This window comes from Artemia sp. Qi Xiang Cuo, chromosome 3 (assembly GCF_049724085.1).
Source record: "Artemia sp. Qi Xiang Cuo chromosome 3, ASM4972408v1, whole genome shotgun sequence".
In the NCBI taxonomy this organism is placed as follows: domain Eukaryota; kingdom Metazoa; phylum Arthropoda; class Branchiopoda; order Anostraca; family Artemiidae; genus Artemia; species Artemia sp. Qi Xiang Cuo.
This window is the reverse complement of record NC_142796.1, coordinates 82,426,065-82,449,098: the sequence shown is the minus strand read 5'-3', so window position 1 is coordinate 82,449,098 and position 23,034 is coordinate 82,426,065. Positions and strand designations below refer to the sequence as shown.

At 33.3% G+C, this 23,034-nt stretch overlaps 1 pseudogene; it reads left to right on the top strand.

Annotated features, from left to right (window-relative positions):
- The window catches only part of LOC148954635 (uncharacterized), a 53,038-nt pseudogene extending 32,238 nt beyond the window's left edge, over positions 1-20,800 (top strand).
- Positions 20,801-23,034: the final 2,234 nt, after the last annotated feature.

Genomic DNA, 23,034 nt, shown 5'->3' with positions numbered 1-23,034 from the left:
TATCAACCTAGTAAGAGACGATCAGTCCAATGCTAAGAAATATAAAAACCCAAAACTCCTAAACATTGAGTCAGATCAAAGCAAAAGTACATCATTAGAACTACCTTGTCTGATACCCTACTAGATATATAATGAATGTCGTCATAGTTTTATATTAGAGCTATGATGTGAATAGAAAAACACGAAATTATATTGTTGTTTCTGAAGACGTCATGAAATAATTTCATTGTGCCATGACGTTATGAAATAAAATCATTAGGCCATGACGTCATAATTACTACTTAAGAACGGCAAAGATGTAAATGGTCTCATTCATGAATTACATAATGGTTAGATCAAAGCAAGCTACACGCAAGTTAAAAAAACAGTACTACACAGACAACAGAGATAGTATCTTGAAAAGAGAAAAGCAAAGGTATTCAACCGACCAGGCGTATCGAGAAGTAAAAATTGAGAGACTATAAAAAATAACGAACTCTTGCCCTTAGTTACCTATGTCTTGTCAAATTAGCTAATTAATTTCACCTGATTTTGTTTTAAAAATAATTCCCACACCGGGATTCGAACCCAAGCTAATTGGTTGAAAGCCAACTATCCTAAGCCACTAGATCATATGAGATACGTGTAGAAAAGCTAATTAATTGCTAATTAATTGAAAAATTAAAGAAAATGATCCCGGTTGGCTTGAACCACCATCCTTTCGGTTAAAGGCCAATCGTGCTTGCCACTTAGACTATGACGTCATTAATAAAAGTTTAAAAATTAACAATATGTTACATTTACAGTAAAAACGATCTCTCGCCCATAGTAACTGATATTCGGGGGTTCCAGGGGTATTTTCCGGGTTGCAGGTGTAGCTAGCAACCTAGTAAGAGACGATCATGTCCAATGTTAATCCGGGTTGCAGCGGTAGCTAGCAACCTAGTAAGAGACGTTACAATAAGGAACGAACTCTTGCCTATAGTATCTTGCATAGACAGCTTAACTACAGCATAGGCTTGTACATTTGTATTTTAAGTCAAGACATTTTCTTGCCTATACTAAATTTTTATAGGCCACTTACGTATAGTATAGTCTAGTAAAGTTATATTTAAGATCAATATACTAAAATTTTCCATTAAAAGACGATCATTGGAATTTTGTTATTTGGCTTGAACAGCAAGGGAAATTTGTTTTATAATAAAGAACGAACGCTTGCCCTTAGTTACCTATGTCTTGTCAAATTAGCTAATTAATTTCACCTGATTTTGTTTTAAAAATAATTCCCACACCGGGATTCAAACCCAAGCTAATTGGTTGAAAGCCCACTATCCTAAGCCACTAGACCATATGAGATACGTGTAGAAAGCCAATTAATTGTTTTATGATATCTTATAGCATAAATTTCATCGGATATAGCTGAAACCTAGTAAAGAACAAACCAAGTCATTATCCGGGTTGCAGTGGTAGCTATCCGGGTTGCAGCGGTAGCTAGCAACCTAGTAAGAGACGATCACGTCCAATGTTAAGAAATATAAAAACCCATAGTTCTTAAAAAAAGAGTCAGATCAAAACAAAAAGTACACCATTAGAACCGCCTTGTCCGAAACTTCTGCATAGTAAAATTTCTGTCCCTTGGCTTGAACAGCAAGGGAAATATATTGGCTTGAAAATCAAGAAAAGTGGCAGCTACTACAACATTCTGCCTAAACGGGATATTTTTTTCTTTTTTTTTCTTTTTTTTTCTTTTTTTGTATCCAGAGATAGCTTGGCACTTGAACATCGTAGAGGGTTGTTCAATAGCTCATTTTAAAGGAAATTAATTGGGTTAAAAATCTATAGTAACTAAAATAAATTATTTCTAAAAGAGAATAAATTTTTCCACCAAAAACTGCATTTTGATGTCTTTTCACACTGCAGTCTTTCAAACATAATCGTATACCAGCGGTAAGAATTGAACCCACGCCTCTGAAGAGACTGGTGGCTAACACCAGTGCCTTGGACCACTCGGCCAGGCTGCCTCTCATAAATTTATAATAAAGATCGAACTCTTCCCTATACTAACTTGCATACGCAACTTCACTATAGTTAAGATTACAGTATTTATATTATGCATCATTATAAATTATAAAAGGTTCAAATGTTCGAAGATTTTATAATAAAGATCGAACTCTTCCCTATACTAACTTGCATACGCAACTTCACTATAGTTAAGATTACAGTATTTATATTATACATCATTATAAATTATAAAAGGTTCAAATGTTCGAAGATTATAGAGTTAAAAATTTTCCCACACCGGGAATCGAACCCGAGACTCTTAGGTGAAAGTTAACTATCCTAGCCACTAGACCATATGGAACCATAAAGAAGTATGATTTAAGAGCCATATGCATATTATTATTTCACCATACCAATTATAGTAAGGCCATAACAAAATCGTCGACTTGCAACCTTACTTTTGACACATTAGTTAAATCTTCATCAGGCTTAAAATTTTTTTTGCTAGTTTTACATGAATATATAATAAAGAACGACCTCTTGCCTATACTAAATTTATACTTCACTTAATTATAGTATAGGTTATTACACATTAAAAGATTTCATATTAAAGATTGATCAATGACGTCATAGTCGTATACCAGCGGTGGGATTTGAACCCTCGCCTCCAAATAGACTGGTGGCTAACACCAACGCCTTGGACCGCTTGGCCACTTTGCCTCTCGTAACTATCTATGTGAATCCGGGCTGCAGCAGTAGCTTGAAACCTAGTAAGAGACAATCACGCCCAATGCTAAGACATATAAAAACCCAGAACTCCTAAAAATAGATCAAAACAAAAGTAACTCATTAGAACCACCTTGGCTGAAACCCTAACAGATAAGCAATGAATGTCGTCATGATTTTATTAGAACTTTGACGTGAATAGAAAATTATATCAAAGGACGATCATTAGAAGAGCAAACCATTACGTATGTCAGATCTATGAGGTTCGTCTCTTACTCTTCCAAAGAAGAAAAAGCCTTTGGCTTTTTCCTGTTTGTAATCAGGGTTTACAATAAGGAAAGAACTGTAACCCAAAGTAACTCTCTCTGGGGTTCATCAAAACACCGTTCATAAAACCACTGTCCATCAATTTTAAACATAGCCTTTACAAAGACACCATTTACTTTGGCAGCCTCTACTGCCAAAGTAGAGGCCAAAGTGTCCTTACACTTAATAGTAGACTACTCCTTGTAGTAGACTACTCCTTACAATTTCTAACTTGGGACAAATATCTTTGAAAACCAATATTTCATTTCCATCATGTTTGATTGTTTCTACTTAGGAGTCAAATTCCTTTTTGTTTTATTTAATTTTAGGATTTTTTAAGATGATTTTAATTGTATACTGAAAGTTACTGATGTCACAATTGGTGTAAGACTATGGAAGGATTTACAGATTGGTTTATTGTTGTCAGACTACATACTCAATTTTGACTCCATCCGGGTTGCAGCGGTAGCTAGCAACCTAGTAAGAGACGATCACGTCCAATGTTAAGAAATATAAAAACCCATAGTTCCTAACAAAGGAGTCAGATCAAAACAAAAAGTACACCATTGGAACCGCCTTGTCCGAAACCCCTGTATAGGAAACCTTCTGTCCCTTGGCTTGAACAGCAAGGGAAATATATTGGCTTGAAAATCAAGAAAATCGACTTTAACCACGTTATTCTCCCCAAACGGGATATTTTTTTTTTTTTTTTTTTTTATTTTTCACAGATAGCTTGGCACTGGAACATCGTAGAGGGTTGTTCAATAGCTCATTTTAAAGGAAATTAATTGGGTTAAAAATCTATAGTAACTAAAATAAATTATTTCTAAAAGAGAATAAATTTTTCCACCAAAAACTGCATTTTTGATGTCTTTTCACACTGCAGTCTTTCAAGCATAATCGTTTCCCAGCGGTAAGATTTGAACCCACGCCTCCGAAGAGACTGGTGGCTAACACCAGTGTCTTGGACCACTCGGCCAGGCTGCCTCTCATAAATAAATATATATGTGAATTTGGGTTGCAGCAGTAGCTAGCAACCTAGTAAGAGACAATCAGTCCCATGCTAAGAAATATAACAAAACTCCTAAAAATAAAGTAAGATCAAAACGAAAGTACATCATTGAAACTACCTTGTCTGAAACCCTACTAGATAAATAATGAATGTCGTCATAGCTTTATATTAGATTAGAGCTATGACGTGAATAGAAAAACACGAAATTATATTGTTGTTTCTGAAGACGTCATGAAATAATATTATTGCGCTATGACGTCAATAAAATCATTACGCTGTGACGTCATAATTACTACTTAAGAACAACAAAGATTTAAATTTTCTCAGTCTTGATTAGAATAATGGTTAGATCGAAGCAAGCTATACGCAATTTGAAAAAACAGTACTACACAAACAACAGAGATAGTATCTTGAAAAGGGAAAAGCAAAAATATTCAACCGACCAGGCGCATCGAGAAGTATACATTAAAGAACGAACTTTAGTCCATAGTTTATATTAAAGGACGATCATTAGAAAAGCACACCCTTGCATATATTGGACTGAGTTAGTTTTTAAGTTTAGAATCGCTAAAGTTATTATGTAAATTACAATAAGGAACGAACTGAACCCATAGTAACTTAAGTATTAAATCAAACAGTTCTTCGTCATAATAAAGAGCTGTGTAATGGCTCATTTTAAAGGAAACTGCTGTATATAGAAACCTTTTGTAATTAACAAAATTATTTATTATTATAAAACATATTGTTACGATATGGTAAAGAACTAACTCTAGGCATTAGTAACTAATTTAATTTTGAAAAGAAAGAATTACGGCAGAAACCTAAATGGTTGCATAATTAAGCTACATTTCATAATTATAATAAAGAACGAATATTTTACAGATTATCTACTAATAACCATATATGACGTAATAAGTGACATGACGTAATATCTAAAACCTATTGTGTACTAATTTCGGTTTTAGTTCAGTTATAATAAAGAACGACCTTTTGCCTATACTAAATTTTATGGGCCACTTAACAATAGTATCCGGGTTGCAGCGGTAGCTAGCAATCCGGGTTGCAGCGGTAGCTAGCAACCTAGTAAGAGACGATCACGTCCAATGTTAAGAAATATAAAAACCCCTAGTTCCTAAAAAAGGAGTCAGATCAAATTCAAATTACACCATTAGAACCGCCTTGTCCGAAACCCCTGTATAGGAAACTTTCAGTCCCTTGGCTTGAACAGCAAGGGAAATATATTGGCTTGAAAATCAAGAAAAGTGGCAGCTACTAAAACATTCTGCCTAAACGGGATATTTTTTTCTTTTTTTTATAATAAAGATCGAACTCTTCCCTATACTAACTTGCATACGCAACTTCACTATAGTTAATATTACAGTATTTATATTATACATCATTATAAATTATAAAAGGTTCAAATGTTCGAAGATTATAGAGTTAAAAATTTTCCCACCCCGGGAATCGAACCCGAGCCTGTTAAGTGAAAGTTAACTATCCTAGCCACTAGACTATATTGAACCATAAAGAAGTATGATTTAAGAGCCATATACGTATTATTATTTCACCATACCAATTATAATAAGGCCAAAACAAAATCGTCGACTTGCAACCTTACTTTTGACACATTAGTTAAATCTTCATCAGGCTTAAAAAATGTTTTGCTAGTTTTACATGAAAGAACGAACCTTAGTCCATATACAATAAAGAACGACACCTTGCCCATGTTAACTTAAACATAAATAGGGATTATGTAATTTCCAATAGTATCATGGCTGTAGAGATGGCTGAAACCTAGTTACAATAAAAAACGATCATTGGAATAACAAAAATTGCATACCTTTGGAATTAGCTGACTACTTGATTATTTGAGACTCGTCTCTTACTATTACAGTAAAGAACGATCTCTCGCCAATAGTAACTGATATACGGTGGCTCCAGGGGTAGCTTACAAGTATATAAAAGGATATTACATTAAAAGACGATCACTGAAATAACAAACCATTCCATACATTGGACTTAGTTAGCTTCTTGATTGTTTGAGTTTCGTCTCTTAGTATTTAAAAGAATAAAAAGCCGTAGGCTTTTTCCTGTTTGTATTTTACAGTAAAGAACGATCTCTCGCCAATAGTAACTGATATACGGTGGCTCCAGGGGTAGCTACATTACATTAAAAGACGATCACTCAAATAAAAAACCATTCCATACATTGGACTTAGTTAGCTGCTTGATTGTTTGAGTTTCGTCTCTTACTATTTAAAAGAAGAAAAAGCCGTAGGCTTTTTCCTGTTTGTATTTATAGTTAAAAAACGAACTCAAGTCCAAAGAAACTGTACCCTGTGGTTCATTCATATTATCTTCATTATTTGAGCTAGAATGTAAATAAACAAGTTTCTTTTTTAAATTTTAAATTGAAAAGATAGTGCTTTTAATTCAACATATTAAAAGTTCTCCCCGACGGGGAATCGAACCCCCTTCTCCCGGGTAACAAGTGGGCAGGTTTACTATTAGACTATCGTATAATAAAGATCGAACTCTTCCCTATACTAACTTGAATAGGTAACTTCACTATAGTTAAGATTACAGTATTTATATCATGACAATGCAAAAGGTATGAGAAAAAACTGCAAAACTCTGTAAACTGCAAAAATATTTAGAATGTTTGAGTAACAATTTCACTTTATGAAAATTACCTCTTGCCTATGCTAAATTTTATAGGCCTTATAATAAAGATCGAACTCTTCCCTATACTAACTTGCATACGCAACTTCACTATAGTTAAGATTACATTATTTATATTTCCGGGTTGCAGCGGTAGCTAGCAACCTAGTAAGAGACGATCACGTCCAATGTTAAGAAATATAAAAACGCATAGTTCCTAAAAAAGGAGTCAGATCAAAACAAAAAGTACACCGTTAGAACCGCCTTGTCCGAAACCCCTGTATAGGAAACTTTCTGTCCCTTGGCTTTTTATAGTAAAGAACGACATCTAGCCCATGTTAACTGAAAATTAAATAGGGATTATATAATTTTCATCAGTATCATGGCTGTAGAGATGGCTGAAACCTACTAAAGAACAAACCATGGCAAACATTAAACTTAGTTAGCTGCCTGACTCTTCGAAGTTCGTCTCTTATTATTCCAAATAAGAAAAAGCCATAGGCTTTATCCTGTTTGTGATTTTATCATTTAAGATCGATCGTTAACTCTTAGTGTTCTGAACTAAAATCCTTCTTAGCTAAAGGACGAGTCCATCTCCACTGGACCGATGCAATTTCTAATATAAATATACCATTCAGTTTATGGTTTCTAAGACGTAATAAAAATGTTTGAAAATTATCCAATACAATTTTGGATCAATTAACTTTATAGGATAATACATAAAGAATCAATATGGCTCATGAAAAATGGAGACTATGTAAGTTTTACCGGATAAAGCTGAAACTTAGTAAAGAACAACCTTCGTTACATAGTAATTGAAAAAATATGGTCTCACGCGAGGGGAAAAAAAGAAAAAATAACCACTAAAAGACGGTCATTGGAATAAAAACCCGATACATACATTTGATTTAGTTAGCTCCTTGAGTGTTTTAGGCTAGTCTTTTACTATTTCAAAGAAGAAAAAGCCGTAGGCTTTTTCCTGTTTGTAATCAATTAGAAAGAGTTTTACCTTTAAAATGAGTTACGTAGTTACATTAAAGGACAATCATTTGAATAACAAACCATTACATACATTAGACTTTGTTTACATTAAAGAACAAACTTCCAGCCCATTGTAGCTAAAATAAGATTATAATTATTGTTAAATATAATAAAGAACGACCTCTTACCTATATTAATTTATATTCCTTATAAATTATATAAATGAATATTCTTATTAGCTTGTGTAAACTGCAAAAATATCCATGGTATCCGAGCAATAGTTTGAATATTTTAATACAAGCTAGAAAAATACCTTAAAATGTTAAAATCAGTTTTATTTTTGGTTAGGTTCTAACTACCTGATGTGGGATTGACTATGTAGTTTCCGACCAAAACATTCCATTTTTTAATATATCTTAATTTTCAGTTTATAATCGCTAAAGTTATTATGTAAACTGCAAAAATATTTATGATATCTGAGCAATAATTTTAATCTTTTCATTCAAACTAACAAAATACCGGAAAATTTAAAAATTAGTTTTACTTTTTGTTAGGTTATGGATATTTGATACGAGTCATAAGAAGTTTTATGACTTCATAATAGAGTATTATGACGAGTCATAAGAAGCGAGTTAGTACAAAAAATAGAGACAACATCTTGAAAAGAGAAATAGTAGAGATGAAAACACCCCGGCCGGAGTGCATTTCCATTAACCAAAAATGAAGAAGAACAACTTATAGAATGTACCCTTCAAGTTGAAAGTATTTATAGTAAGGAACGACACATAATAAAGAACGAACTTTTGCCTATACTAGATAAATGCTTACGCAAAGTTATAATAAAGATCGAACTCTTCCCTATGCTAACTTGCATAGGCAACTTCACTATAGTTAAGATTACAGTATTTATATTATACATCATTCTAATTATAAAAGGTTCGAATGTTCGAAGATTATAGAGTTAAAAATTTTCCCACACCGGGAATCAAACCCGGGCCTGTTAAGTGAAAGTTAACTATCCTAGCCAGTAGACCATATGGGACCATAAAGAAGTATGATTTAAGAACCATATGCATATTATTATTTCACAATACAAATTATAATAAGGCCAATCCGAGTTGCAGCGGTAGCTAGCAATCCGGGTTGCAGCGGTAGCTAGCAACCTAGTAAGAAACGATCACGTCCAATGTTAATAAATAAAAAAACCCATATAGTAGCTCCTAAAAAAGAAGTCAGATCAAAACCAAAAGTGCACCATTCTGTCAACTTTCTGTCATTTGGCGTGAACAGCAAGGGAAATATATTGGCTTGAAAATCAAGAAAATTGACTTTAACCACGTTATTCTCCACAAACGGCATATTTTTTCATTTTTTCTTTCTTTTCCACAGATAGCGTGGCACTGAAACATCGTAGAGAGTTGTTCAATAGCTCATTTTAAAGGATATTAATTGGGTTAAAAATCATTAGTAACTAAAATCAATTATTTCTAAAAGAGAACAAATTTTTCTACAAAAAACCTGCATTTTTGAAGACTTATCATGCAGCAGTCTTTTCAAAGATATTTGATTTTTTCCGGGTTGCGGCGGTAGCTAGCAACCTAGTAAGAGACGATCACGTCCAATGTTAAGAAATATAAAAACCCATAGTTCCTAAAAAATGAGTCAGATCAAAACAAAAAGTACACCATTAGAACCACCTTGTCCGAAACCCCTGTATAGAAAACTTTCTGTCATTTGGCTTGAACAGCAAGGGAAATATATTGGCTTGAAAATCAAGAAAAGTGGCAGCTTCTACAACATTCTGCCTAAACGGGATATTTTTTTCTTTCTTTCTTGTTATCCAGATATAGCTTTGCACTGAAACATCGTAGAAAGTTGTCCAATGGCTCATTTTCAAGAAAATTAATTGGGTTAAAAACCTTTTGTAACTAAAACAAATTATTTTAAAACAGGATAAATTTTTCCACTAAAAACTGTATTTTTGATGTCTTTTCATACTGCAGTCTTTCAAACATAATCGTATACCAGCGGTAAGATTTGAACCCACGCCTTCAAAGAGACTGGTGGCTAACACCAGTGTCTTGGACCACTCGGCCAGGCTGCCTCTCATAATTTGAGTTGCAGCAGTAGCTAGCAACCTAGAAAGAGACGATCAGTCCAATTCTAAGAAATATAAAAACCCAAAACTCCTAAACATAGAGTCAGGTCAAAGCAAAAGTACATCATTAGAACTACCTTGTCTGAAAACCTACTAGATTAATAATGAATGTCGTCATAGTTTTATATTAGAGCTATGACGTGAATAGAAAAACACGAAATTATATTGTTGTTTCTGAAGACGTCATGAAATAATATCATTGCGCCATGACGTCATGAAATAAAATCATTAGGCCATGCCGTCATAATTACTACTTAAAAAGGACAAAGATGTAAATGGTCTCATTCGTGAATTACATAATCTGGGTTGCAGCGGCATTTAAAATAAAGAGCGAACTCTAGCCTATACTAACTGAAAACATTGCGAATAACAAACCCCAGTTGCAACTGACGTCATCATAAAGTTTTGCATTAACGTACAGAAATTAACATACAGAAAACTAACAGAGATAATTACGTATATGAGAGGAGTTGTCACTTCCACAAGACCTTGCTCTTAACGCTAGAATTTTGACTTTTTGTCCTAATTCTTTAAGAATTTTACAGTAAAGACCGATCTGTAGCCCGTAGTAACTGAAGATCCGGGTTGCACCGTATTATAATAGAAAAGAGGAACTCTCACTTATATCCGGGTTGCAGCGGTAGCTAGCAACCTAGTAAGAGACGATCACGTCCAATGTTAAGAAATATAAAAACCCAAAGCTCCTAAAAATTACAGTTAAGAACATACTAACTGATATATGGTGATTCCAGGTGTAGTTACATAAAGGACGAATATAGCTCATCATAAATGGTGTTTGTCAATTATCCGGGTTGCAACGGTAGCTAGCAACCTAGTCTTTTTTGCAGCAGTAGCTAGCAACCTAGTAAGAGATGATCACGTCCAATGTTACAAAATATAAAAACTCTTAGTTCCGAAAAAAGGAGTCAGATCAAAACAAAAAGTACACCATTAGAACCGCCTTGTCTGAAAACCCTGTATAGGAAAATTTCAGTTCCTTGGCGTGAACAGCAAGGGAAATCTATTGGCTTAAAAATCAAGAAAATTATATTAAAATACGATCATTGGAATAACATACCACTGCATACATTGGACTTAAATAGCTTCTTGATTGCTTGGGGATCGTTTCTTACTATTTCAAAGAAGAAAAAGCCGTAGGCTTTTTCCTGTTTGTAATGATATAGAATAAAAAGAAACCTAAGTTGTAACTGATCCGGGTTGCAGCGGTAGCTAGCAACCTAGTAAGAGACGATCACGTCCAATTATATTAAAGGACGAGCTATAGCCCATAGTAACTGGAATCCGGGTTGCAATAGTAGCTTGCAACCTATCTGGGTTGAGGCGGTAGCTAGAACCTAGTCAGAGACGATCACGCCCATAGTCAAAAATGAAATATTTACATTGAAAGACGATCATTGGAATATCCGGGTTGCAGCGGTAGCTAGCAACCTAGTAAGAGACGATCACGTCCAATGTTAAGAAATGTAAAAACCCATAGTTCCTAAAAAAGGAGTCAGATCAAAACAGAAAGTACACCATTATAGCCGCCTTGTCCGAAACCCCTTGAAAGGAAACTTACCGCCCTTTGGCTTGAACAGCAAGGGAAATATATTGGCTTGAAAATCAAGAAAATTGACTTCAACCACGTTATTCTCCACAAACGGGATATTTTTTTTCTTTTTTTCTTCTTTTCCAGAGATAGCTTTGCACTGGAACATCGTAGAGAGTTGTTCAATGGCTCATTTTAAAGGAAATTAATTGGGTTTAAAACCTTATGTAATCCGGGTTGCAGCGGTAGCTAGCAACCTAGTAAGAGACGATCACGTCCAAAGCTAAGAAATATAAAAACCCCTAACTCCTCGGATCAAAACAAAAAGTACACCATTAGAACCGCCTTGTCCGAAACCCTTGTATAGTAAAATTTCTGTCCCTTGGCTTGAACAGCAAGGGAAATATATTGGCGTGAAAATCAAGAAAAGTGGCAGCTACTACAACATTTTGCCTAAACGGGATATTTTTTTTCTTTGTTTCCAGAGATAGCTTGGCACTGGAACATCGTAGAAAGTTGTTCAATAGCTCATTTTAAAGGAAATTAATTGGGTTAAAAATCTATAGTAACTAAAATAAATTATTTCTAAAAGAGAATAAATTTTTCCACCAAAAACTGCATTTTTGATGTCTTTCCACACTGCAGTCTTTCAAACATAATCGTTTACCAGCGGTAAGATGTGAACCCACACCTCTGAAGAGACTGGTGGCTAACACCAGTGCCTTGGACCACTTGGCCAGGCTGCCTCTCATAAATAAATATATATGTGAATTTGGGTTGCAGCAGTAGCTAGCAACCTAGTAAGAGACGATCAGTCCAATGCTAAGAAATATGACAAAACTCCTAAAAACAGAGTCAAATCAAAACAAAAGTACATCATTAGAACTACCTTATCTGAAACCCTACTAGATAAATAATGAATGTCATCATAGTTTTATATTAGAGCTATGACGTGAATAGAAAAACACGAAATTATATTGTTGTTTCTGAAGACGTCATGAAATAATACCATTGCGCCATGACGTTTTGAAATAAAATCATTACGCCCTGACGTCATAATTACTATATAAGAAAGTTCAAAACTTTAAATCGTCTTATTCGTGAATACATAATGGTTAGATCAAAGCAAGCAACACGCAAGTTTAAAAAACTGTACTATAAAAAAAAACAGAGATAGTATCTCGAAAAGAAAAAAGCAAAGGTATTCAACCGACTAGGCGTATTGAGAAGTAATCAAACAAAACAGCAAGATGTGTTATCACAATGATGAAGATTATAGATATGCAAAAATTGAGATAGCCAAACAAAAGATCAAGGAGTGGTATGGTAATGATGAAGATTACAGAGAAGCAACAATTTAGCAGGCTAGACAAAAGAGCAAGGAACGGTATGATAATGATAAAGATTACAGAGAAGCAAGAATTGAGCAGGCTAGACAAAAGATCAAGGAGCGTTATCACAATGATAAACTTTATAGAGAAGCAACAATTGAGCAGGCTAGACAAAAGATCAAGGAGCGTTATCACAATGATGAAGATTACCGAAAAATATATAAGAAAAAAGTTGCTACCAGAATAATGGGTAGATACTGGGGTGACAAAAGCTATAATGAAAAAATTAAATTCTCTGCGAGGTTGTACCGAAGAACGCATAAGGACAAAGGGAAAAATTACATTCAGAAATACAAGAAGATGGCAAAAATGAAGGCTGATCTTCGTAAATTGAGAAACATTTTACGCATGTTTTACCAGGATCACGAAAAGTATTCAAAATCACAGATTAAAATTCTCTTTGAAAGAGCGGATGCTGTTGAAAAGTCGGCTAGAAATGCTTTGGCAAAGCTTCATAGTAATATCCAAAAGAAATGTTGTCAGTTTAATGAAAAGCTTCCAAGGTATGGATTGGCAACTGCGGAACAGTTTATAGATACAATGGAAAATGTTTGACAACACAGTGAATATACGGAGGCATACTTCTTAGAAAATTCGTATATTAATTTTGGAAGGAGCAATTGCAGTTTATGTAGCAGCAATAAAAATATATATACAAGCATAGGCTATAGGCAAGAGATCGTTCTTTATTATATTCTTTGTAATTCAAGCCAAAGGGCGGTAAGTTGCCTTTATAGGGGTTTCGGACAAGGCGGTTCTAATGGTGTACATTTTGTTTTGATCTGACTCTTTTCTTAGGAGTTAGGGGTTTTTATATTTCTTAACATTGGACGTGATCGTCTCTTACTAGGTTGCTAGCTACCACTGCAACCCGGAAATGTTGCATGTTTAGTGAAAAGCTTCCAAGGTATGGACCGGTAACTGTGGAACAGTTTAAAGATGTAATGGGAAATATTATACATCACTGTGAATATATGGAGGCATAATTGTCCTTTACTTAGTTTCAGCTTTTTTTTATGCTAGGTTTTAGATACTCGACACGGGGTATTGTGTACTTAATAATTTTAATTACATAAAACTAGGTTGCTAGCTACCGCTGCAACCTGGATTAAAATTATTAAGTACACAATACCCCGTGTCGAGTATCTAAAACCTAGCATAAAAAAACTAATTTTTAAATTTTCAGGTATTTATCTTGTTTGAATTACAAAATTAGTATTATTGGTTAGACACCATAAATATTTTTGCAGTTTGAATAATAAGTTTAGCGATTCTGGACTGAAAACTAAAATAATTGCAATTATAAGACAATAATATGGAGATACGTACTTTACGGGTTACAAACCAAAAAAAGTTTGGTTCCAGGATACAATAATAACTTTGAACTGAGATGAGAAAAATTTTTCTTCCAGGAGACAAAAAGTAAAACTAATTATAAAATTTTCATGTATTTTTGTTGTTTAAATTAAGAACTCACTATTACTGATTAGGCATCATAAATATTTTTGCAGTTTACATAATAATTTTAGCGATTAAGCCAAAAAAGACAATTTTGGTTCCAGGAGTTTCGGTTACTATTGAGACAAGTAGCTATTATTACTATAGAGTTCATTACCATGAACTGTTTGATTGCTTCAAAATTCAAATATCTTTGAAAAGACTGCAGTATGAAAATACATCAAAAATGCAATTTTTTTGACAAAATTGATTCTACTTTAAAAAGTATTTTACTTTTAATTACAAAAGGCACTAGATGTTGCAATTGCCTTTAAAATGAGCTATTATACAGCTCTCTATGATTTTCTAGTGCCCAGCTAGCTGAGCAGGAAAAAAAAGCGGAAAGAAAAAAATATCCCGTTTGTGGAGAATAACGTGGTAAAAGTCAATTTTCTTGATTTTCAAGGCAATATATTTTCTTTGTTATTCAAGCCAAAGGGCGGTAAGTTTCCTTTATAGAGGATTCGGACAAGGCGGTTCTAATGGTGTATTTTTTGTTTTGATCTGACTCTTTTTTTAGGAGTTGGGGGTTTTATATTTCTTAACATTGGAGGTGATCGTCTCTTACTAGGTTGCTAGCTACCGCTGCAACCCGGATGATCTGACTCCTTTGTTAGGAACTATGGGTTTTTATATTTCTTAACATTGGACGTGATCGTCTCTTACTAGGTTGCTAGCTACCGCTGCAACCCGGATCTAATGGTGTACTTTTTGTTTTGATCTGACTCCTTTTTTAGGAGCTATGGGTTTTTATATTTCTTAACATTGGACGTGATCGTCTCTTACTAGGTTGCTAGCTACCGCTGCAACCCGGATAGGTTGCTAGCTACCGCTGCAATCCGGATAACTACCGCTGCACCCCGGATGTTCTTTACTCTAATAATAATTGACAAACACCATTTATGATAAGTTATATTGGTCCTTTATGTAAGGATGCAACCCGGATTTCTTAACATTGGACTGATCGTCTCTTACTAGGTTGCTAGCTACCGCTTCAACCCAGATTCTATGTTATATGATTACAAACAGGAAAAATCCTACGGCTTTTTCTTCTTTGAAGTAGTAAGAGACGAACCTCGAACAATCAAGTAGCTTACTAAGTCCAAAGTCCGCAATGGTTTGTTATTGCAATGATCGTCCCTTAATGTAATTCTTTATTATAAAATAAATTACAAACAGGAAAAAACCTACGGCTTTTTCTTCTTTGGAATAGTAAGAGACGATCCTCAAATAATCAGGCAGCTAACTAGGTTTATAATTTGTTCTTTAACATAAACTTCATTAATCGGATATTTTAATATATCCTATATGGTCTAGAGGTTTGGATATCTCTCACTCAGTAGGCTTGAGTTCAGTTTCCGTATGGGAAATTTTTACTCATGATGATTTCTTAAGGAACATAACTAAAATTTCTTAATGTAATAAAAATAATTTGTTTTAATTACAAAAAGTTTTTAACCCCATTAATTTCCTTTAAAATGAGCCATTGAACAACTCTCTACGATGTTCCAATGCCATGCTATCTGTTCAATTACTAACCTAAACTATAGTTAAGTGGCGTATATAATGTAGGATAGGCAAGAGGTCGTTCTTTATTATAATCTCTGGATACAAAGAAAAAAGAAAAAAAAGAAAAAATATCCCGTTTAGGCAGAATGTTATAGTAGCTGCCACTTTTCTTGATTTTCAAGCCAATATATTTCCCTTGCTGTTTCAAGCCAAGGGACAGAAAGTTTCCTATACAGGGGTCTCGGACAAGGTGGTTCTAATGGTGTACTTTTGAATTTGATCTGACTCCTCTGTTAGGAACTATGGGTTTTTATGTTTCTTAACATTGGACGTGATCGTCTCTTACTAGGTTGCTAGCTACCGCTGCAACCCGGATCCTATTTATTTTTCAGTTAACATGGGCTAGGTATCGTTCTTTATTGTACTAAACATATTTCCCTTGCTGTTCAAGCAAAGAGACAGAAAGTTTACTATACAGGGTTTTCGGATAAGGCGGTTCTAATGGTGTACTTTTTGTTTTGATCTGACTCCTTTTTTAGGAGCTATGGGTTTTTATTTTTCTTAACATTGGAGGTGATCGTCTCTTACTAGGTTGCTAGCTACCGCTGCAACCCGGATGATTTTCAAGCCAATATATTTCCCTTGCTGTTCAAACCAAATAACAGAAAGTTTCGGACAAGGCGGTTCTAATGGTTACTTTTTGTTTTGATCTGACTCCTTTTTTAGGAGCTATGGTTTTTTTTATTTCTTAACATTGGGCGTGACCGTCTCTTACTAGGTTGCTAGCTACCACTTTCACCCGGATATAGTTCGTTCTTTACTATAATTTAAAATACAACCTTACCACGAACTGTTTGATTGCTTCAAAAATCAAATGTCTTTGAAAAGACAGCAGTATGGAAAGACATCAAAATACAGTTTTTAGTGGAAAAATTTATCCTGTTTTAAAATAATTTGTTTTAGTTACAAAAGATTTTAACCCAATTAATTTCCTTTAAAATGAGCCATTGAACAACTCTCTACGATGTTCCAGTGCAAAGCTATCTCTGGAAAAGAAGAAAAAAAGAAAAAAAATATCCCGTTTGTGAAGAATAACGTGGTTAAAGTCAATTTTCTTGATTTTCAAGCCAATACATTTCCCTTGCTGTTCAAGCGAAAGGGCGGTAAGATTCCTTTCTAGGGGTTACGGACAAGGCGGTTCAAATGGTGTACTTTTTGTTTTGATCTGACTCCTGTTTTAGGAACTATGGGCTTTTACATTTTTTAACATTGGACGTGATCGTCTCTTACTAGGATGCTAGCTACCGCTGCAACCCGGATTACAAACAGGAAAAAACCTACGGCTTTTTCTTCTTTGGAATAGTAACAGACGAACCTCAAAGAATCAGGCAGCTAACTAAGTCCAATATATGCAATGGTTTGTTCTTCTAATGATCATCTTTTAATTTGGCGTTTCTTACTAGGTTGCTAGCTACCACTTAAACTCGGATTATGTAATTAATAAGTTGCTAGCTACCGCTGCAACCTAGATATTCTTATTTCTGCTACTATGGGCTAAGGTTCGTTCTTTCATGTAAAACTAGCAAAACATTTTTTAAGTCTGATGAAGATTTAACTAATGTGTCAAAAGTAAGGTTGCAAGTCGACGATTTTGTTTTGGCTTTATTATAATTGGTATGGTGAAATAATAATATGCATAAGGTTCTTAAATCATACTTCTTTATGGTCCCATATTGTCTAGTGGCTAGGATAGTTAACTTTCACTCAACAGGCCCGAGTTCGATTCCCGGTGTGAAAAATTTTTAACTCTATAATCTTCGAATAATTTGAACCTTTTATAATTTATAATGATGTATAATATAAATACTGTAATCTTAACTATAGTGAAGTTGCCTAGGCAAGTTAGTATAGGGAAGAGTTCGATCTTTATTATAACCGGAAATAGTTACTATGTGCCGTGGTTTGTTTTTTACTAGGTTTCAGCTATATCCGATGAAATTTATGCTATAAGAGATCATAAAACAATTAATTACCTTTCTATATATATCTCATATGGTCTAGTGGTTTAGGATAGTTGGTTTTCAATTTATTGGCTTGGGTTCAAATCCCGGTTCGGGAATTATTTTTAAACAAAATTAGATGAAATTAATTAGCTAATTTGACAAGACATAGTAGGTAACTAAGGGCAAGAGTTCGTTCTTTACTATAACAACCAGGATGACGTCAGTTGCAACTTGGAATTCATTTTATGCTATATCATTACAAAGAGGAAAAAGCCTACGGCTTTTTCTTTTTTGAAATAGTAAGAGACGAACCACAAATAACTACCCCTGGAACCACCATATATCAGTTACTAAGCATGAGCGATCGTTCTTTACTGTAAATTTTGATCTGACTCTTTTTTTAGGAGTTGGGGGGTTTTATATTTCTTAAAATTGGAGGTGGTCGTCTCTTACTAGGTTGCTAGCTACCGCTGCAACCCGGATTAAAATTCGTTCTTAGATAAACATTTCTTAGTGTAGTGGTTAGCAGTTATGCCTTTGAATCCTGCTATCCAAGTTCAAATCCCGGTAGATGGTTCTTATGCAATGGAGCTTACTTATACTACCATTTAGGTTTCCGCCGTAATTCTTCATTTTGAAAATTAAATTAGTTACTATCGCCTAGAGTTAGTTCTTTACCATATCGTAAGAATTTGTTTTATAATAATAATTAATTTTGTTAATTACAAAAGGTTTCAATATACAGCAGTTTCCTTTAAAATGAGCCATTAAACAACTCTTTATTATGACCACGAACCGTTTGATTTCATACTTAAGTTACTATGGGTTACAGTTCGTTCCTTATTGTAACTCTTACTAGATTGCTAGCTACCGCTGCAACCCGGATAATGGCTTTCAATTAATTGTCTTGGGTTCGAATCCCGGTGTGGGAATTATTTTTAAACAAAATTAGATGAAATTAATTAGCTAATTTGACATGACATAGTAGGTAACTAAGGGCAAGAGTTCGTTCTTTACTATAATCTCTTTTAGAAATAATTTATTTTAGTTACTATAGATTTTTAACCCAATTAATTTCCTTTAAAATGAGCTATTGAACAACCCTCTACGATGTTCCAGTGCCAAGCTATCTGTGGAAAAGAAAAAAGAAAAGAGAAAAGAATATCCCGTTTGGGGAGAATAACGTGGTTAAAGTCAATTTTCTTGATTTTCAAGCCAATATATTTCCCTTGCTGTTCAAGCCAAGGGACAGAAAGTTTCCTATACAGGGGTTTCGGACAAGGCGGTTCTAATGGTGTACTTTTTGTTTTGATCTGACTCCTTTGTTAGGAACTATGGGTTTTTATATTTCTTAACATTGGACGTGATCGTCTCTTACTAGGTTGCTAGATACCGCTGCAACCCGGATCCCAAGAACTGTTTAAAATTGCTATAAAGGTCGTTAAGACGAACTGCTTGACAATACTGATGGTTAGAGTTCAGTCTTTAAGTTATCATATACTGTTAAAATTCGTTCTTAGATAAATATTCCTTAGTGTAGTGGTTAGCAGTTATGCCTTTGAATCCTGCTATCCAAGTTCAAATCCCGGTAGATGGTTCTTATGCAATGTAGCTTACTTATACTACCATTTAGGGTTCTGCCGTAATTCTCCCTTTTGAAATATAAATTAGTTACTATCGCCTACAGTTAGTTCTTTACCATATCGTAAGAATTTGTTTTATAATAATAATTAATTTTGTTAATTCCAAAAGGTTTCAATATACAGCAGTTTCCTTTAAAATGAGCCATTAAACAGCTCTTTATTATGACCACGAACCGTTTGATTTCATACTTAAGTTACTATGGGTTACAGTTCGTTCCTTATTGTAAAATGGCTTAAACAAAATTTTATGGGAAATTTACGGTTTAGGTTTTGTTTTATAGTTAATGGCTTAAACGAAATTTTATGGGAACTTTACGGTTTAGTTTTTGTTTTACAGTTAATGGCTTAAACAACAATTTTATAGAAACTTTACGGTTTATAGTTTTTGGTTTACAGTTAATGGTTTAAACCAAATTTTATGGAAACTTTACGGTTTATAGTTTTTGGTTTACAGTTAATGGCTTAAACAAAATTTTATGGGAACTTTACGGTTTAGTTTTTGGTTTAAAGTTAATGGCTTAAACAAAACTTTATGGAAGCTTTACGGTTTATAGTTTTTGGCTTACAGTTTATGGCTTAAACAAAATTTTATGGGAACTTTACTGTTTATAGTTTTTGGTTTACAGTTAATTGCTTAAACTAAATTTTATGGGAACTTTACGGTTTAGTCTTTAATTCACAGTTAATGCCTTAAACAAAATTTTATGGGAGCTTTACGGTTTATAGTTTTTTGTTTACAGTTAATGGCTTAAACAAAATTTTATGGGAACTTTACGGTTTATAGTTTTAGGTTTACAGTTAATTGCTTGAACTAAATTTTATGGGAACTTTACTGTTTATAGTTTTTGGTATACCGTTAGTGGCTTAAACAAAATTTTATGGGAAATTTACGGTTTAGTTTTGTTTTATAGTTAATGGCTTAAACGAAATTTTATGGGAACTTTACGGTTTAGTTTTTGTTTTACAGTTAATGTCTTAAACAACAATTTTATGTAAACTTTACGGTTTATAGTTTTTGGTTTACAGTTAATTGTTTAAACAAAATTTTATGGAAACTTTACTGTTTATAGTTTTTGGTTTACAGTTAATGGCTTAAACAAAATTTTATGGGAACTTTACGGTTTAGTTTTGGGTTTACAGTTAATGGCTTAAACAACAATTTTATGAAAACTTTACGGTTTATAGTTTTTGTTTTACAGTTAATGGTTTAAAAAAATTTTTATGGAAACTTTACGGTTTATAGTTTTTGGTTTACAGTTAATAACTTAAACGAAATTTTATGGGAACTTTACGGTTTAGTTTTTAATTCACAGTTAATGCCTAAAACAACAATTTTATAGAAACTTTACGGTTTATAGTTTTTGGTTTACAGATAATGACTTAAACAAAACTTTATGGAAACTTTACGGTTTATAGTTTTTGGTTTACAGTTAATGGCTTAAAAAAATTCAATAGGAACTTTACGGTTTATAGTTTTTGGTTTACAGTTAATGGTTTCAACAAAATTTTATGGAAACTTTACGGTTTATAGTTTTTGGTTTACAGTTAATGGCTGAAACGAAATTTTATGGGAAATTTATGGTTTAGTTTTGTTTTACAGTTAATGGCTTAAACGAAATTTTATGGGAACTTTACGGTTTAGTTTTTATTTCACAGTTAATGCCTTGAACAACAATTTTATGGAAACTCTACGGTTTGTAGTTTTTAATTTAAATTTAATGTCTTCATCAGAATTGTATGGAAACTTTATGGTTTAGTTTTTGGTTTACAGTTAATAACTGAAACGAAATTTTATGGGAACTTTATGGTTTAGTTTTTATTTCACAGTTAATGCCTTAAACAACAATTTTATGGAAACTACGGTTTATACTTTTTGATTTAAAGTTAATGGCTTAAACAAAACTTTATGGAAACTTTACGGTTTATAGTTTTTGGTTTACAGTTAATAACTTAAACGAAATTTTATGGGAGCTTTACTGTTTAGTTTTTAATTCACAGTTAATGCCTTGAACAACAATTTTATGGAAACTTTACGATTTATAGTTTTTGATTTAAAGTTAATTACTTAATCAAAACTTTATTGATACTTTACGGTTTATAGTTATTGGTTTAAAGTTAATAACTTAAACGAAATTTTATGGGAACTTTACGGTTTAGTTTTTAATTCACAGTTAATGCCTTAAACAACAATTTTATGGAAACTTTACGGTTTATAGTTTTTGGTTTACAGTTAATGGTTTAAACAAAACTTTATGGAAACTTTACGGTTTATAGTTTTTGATTTAAAGTTAATGGCTTAAACAAAACTTTATGGAAGCTTTACGGTTTATAGTTTTTGGCTTACAGTTAATGGCTTAAACAAAATTTTATGGGAACTTTACTGTTTATAGTTTTTGGTTTACAGTTAATTGCTTAAACTAAATTTTATAGAAACTTTGAAATTTAATGTTTTTGATTTACTCTTAAACAAAATTTTATGGGAACTTTACGGCTTATAGTTTCTGGTATACAGTTAATGGCTTAAACTAAGTTTTATGGGAACTTTCCAGGTTGGTTTACAGTTAATTGTTTACGGTTTATTACAGTTTACTTTACGGTTTCTAGTTTTTGGTTTACAGTTAGTGGTTTAAACAAAATTTTATGGGAGCTTTACGGTTTCTAGTTTTTGGTTTACAGTTAATTTCTTAAACAAAATTTAATGGGAACATTACTGTTTATAGTTTTTAGTTTACAGTTAATTACTTAAACTAAATTTTATGGGAACTTTGAAATTTAAAGTTTTTGATTTACTCTTAAACTAAATTTTACGGGAACTTTACTGTTTATAGTTTCTGGTATAGTTAGTGGCTTAATCTCAGTTTTATGGGAACTTTCCAGGTTATAGTTTTTGAGTTTACAGTTAATGTCTTGAACAAAATAAATAGTGACGAAGATCACACTGCCTTTCCATTTCAAATTGGGCGCTGGACTCGCATTTTTTTAAACTTATCTTTTGGGGACGTTACATGGATGACGCAATTTCACTGTGGGATTATGGGGAAAATAAACTTAGGGTTTTTAGATCATCTTAATACATATGACAAAATTTACAGTTTACCTTATAAATTGAAATTGCTAATAAAATCTCATTCCCAGATTTGACTTTACTGTATCTTATAAGACTTCAGTTACTATGGACTACAGATCGGTGTTTATTATAACTACCGCTGTAACCGAGATTGATAACACAGATTATGTAAACCCTGATTACAAACAGGAAAAAGCCTACGGCTTTTTCTTCTCTGGAGTAGTAAGAGACGACTCTTAAAAAATCAGGCAGCTAACTAACTCCAATGTATGCAATTGTTTGTTATTCCAACGATTGTCTTTTAATGTGACTACCATTGCAACCCGGAATATATTCAAGATTTGAGTTAGTATAAGCGAGGGTTCGTTCTTTATTATAATTTGTTCTGACTCTTTTCTCAGGAGTTAGGAGTTTTTATATTTCTTAACATTGGACGTGATCGTCTCTTACTAGGTTGCTAGCTACCGCTGCAACCCGGACTATGGACTAAAGTTCGTTCTTTAATGTACGTTCTTTAATGTTCGTTCTTTAATGTTCGTTCTCGTAAATCA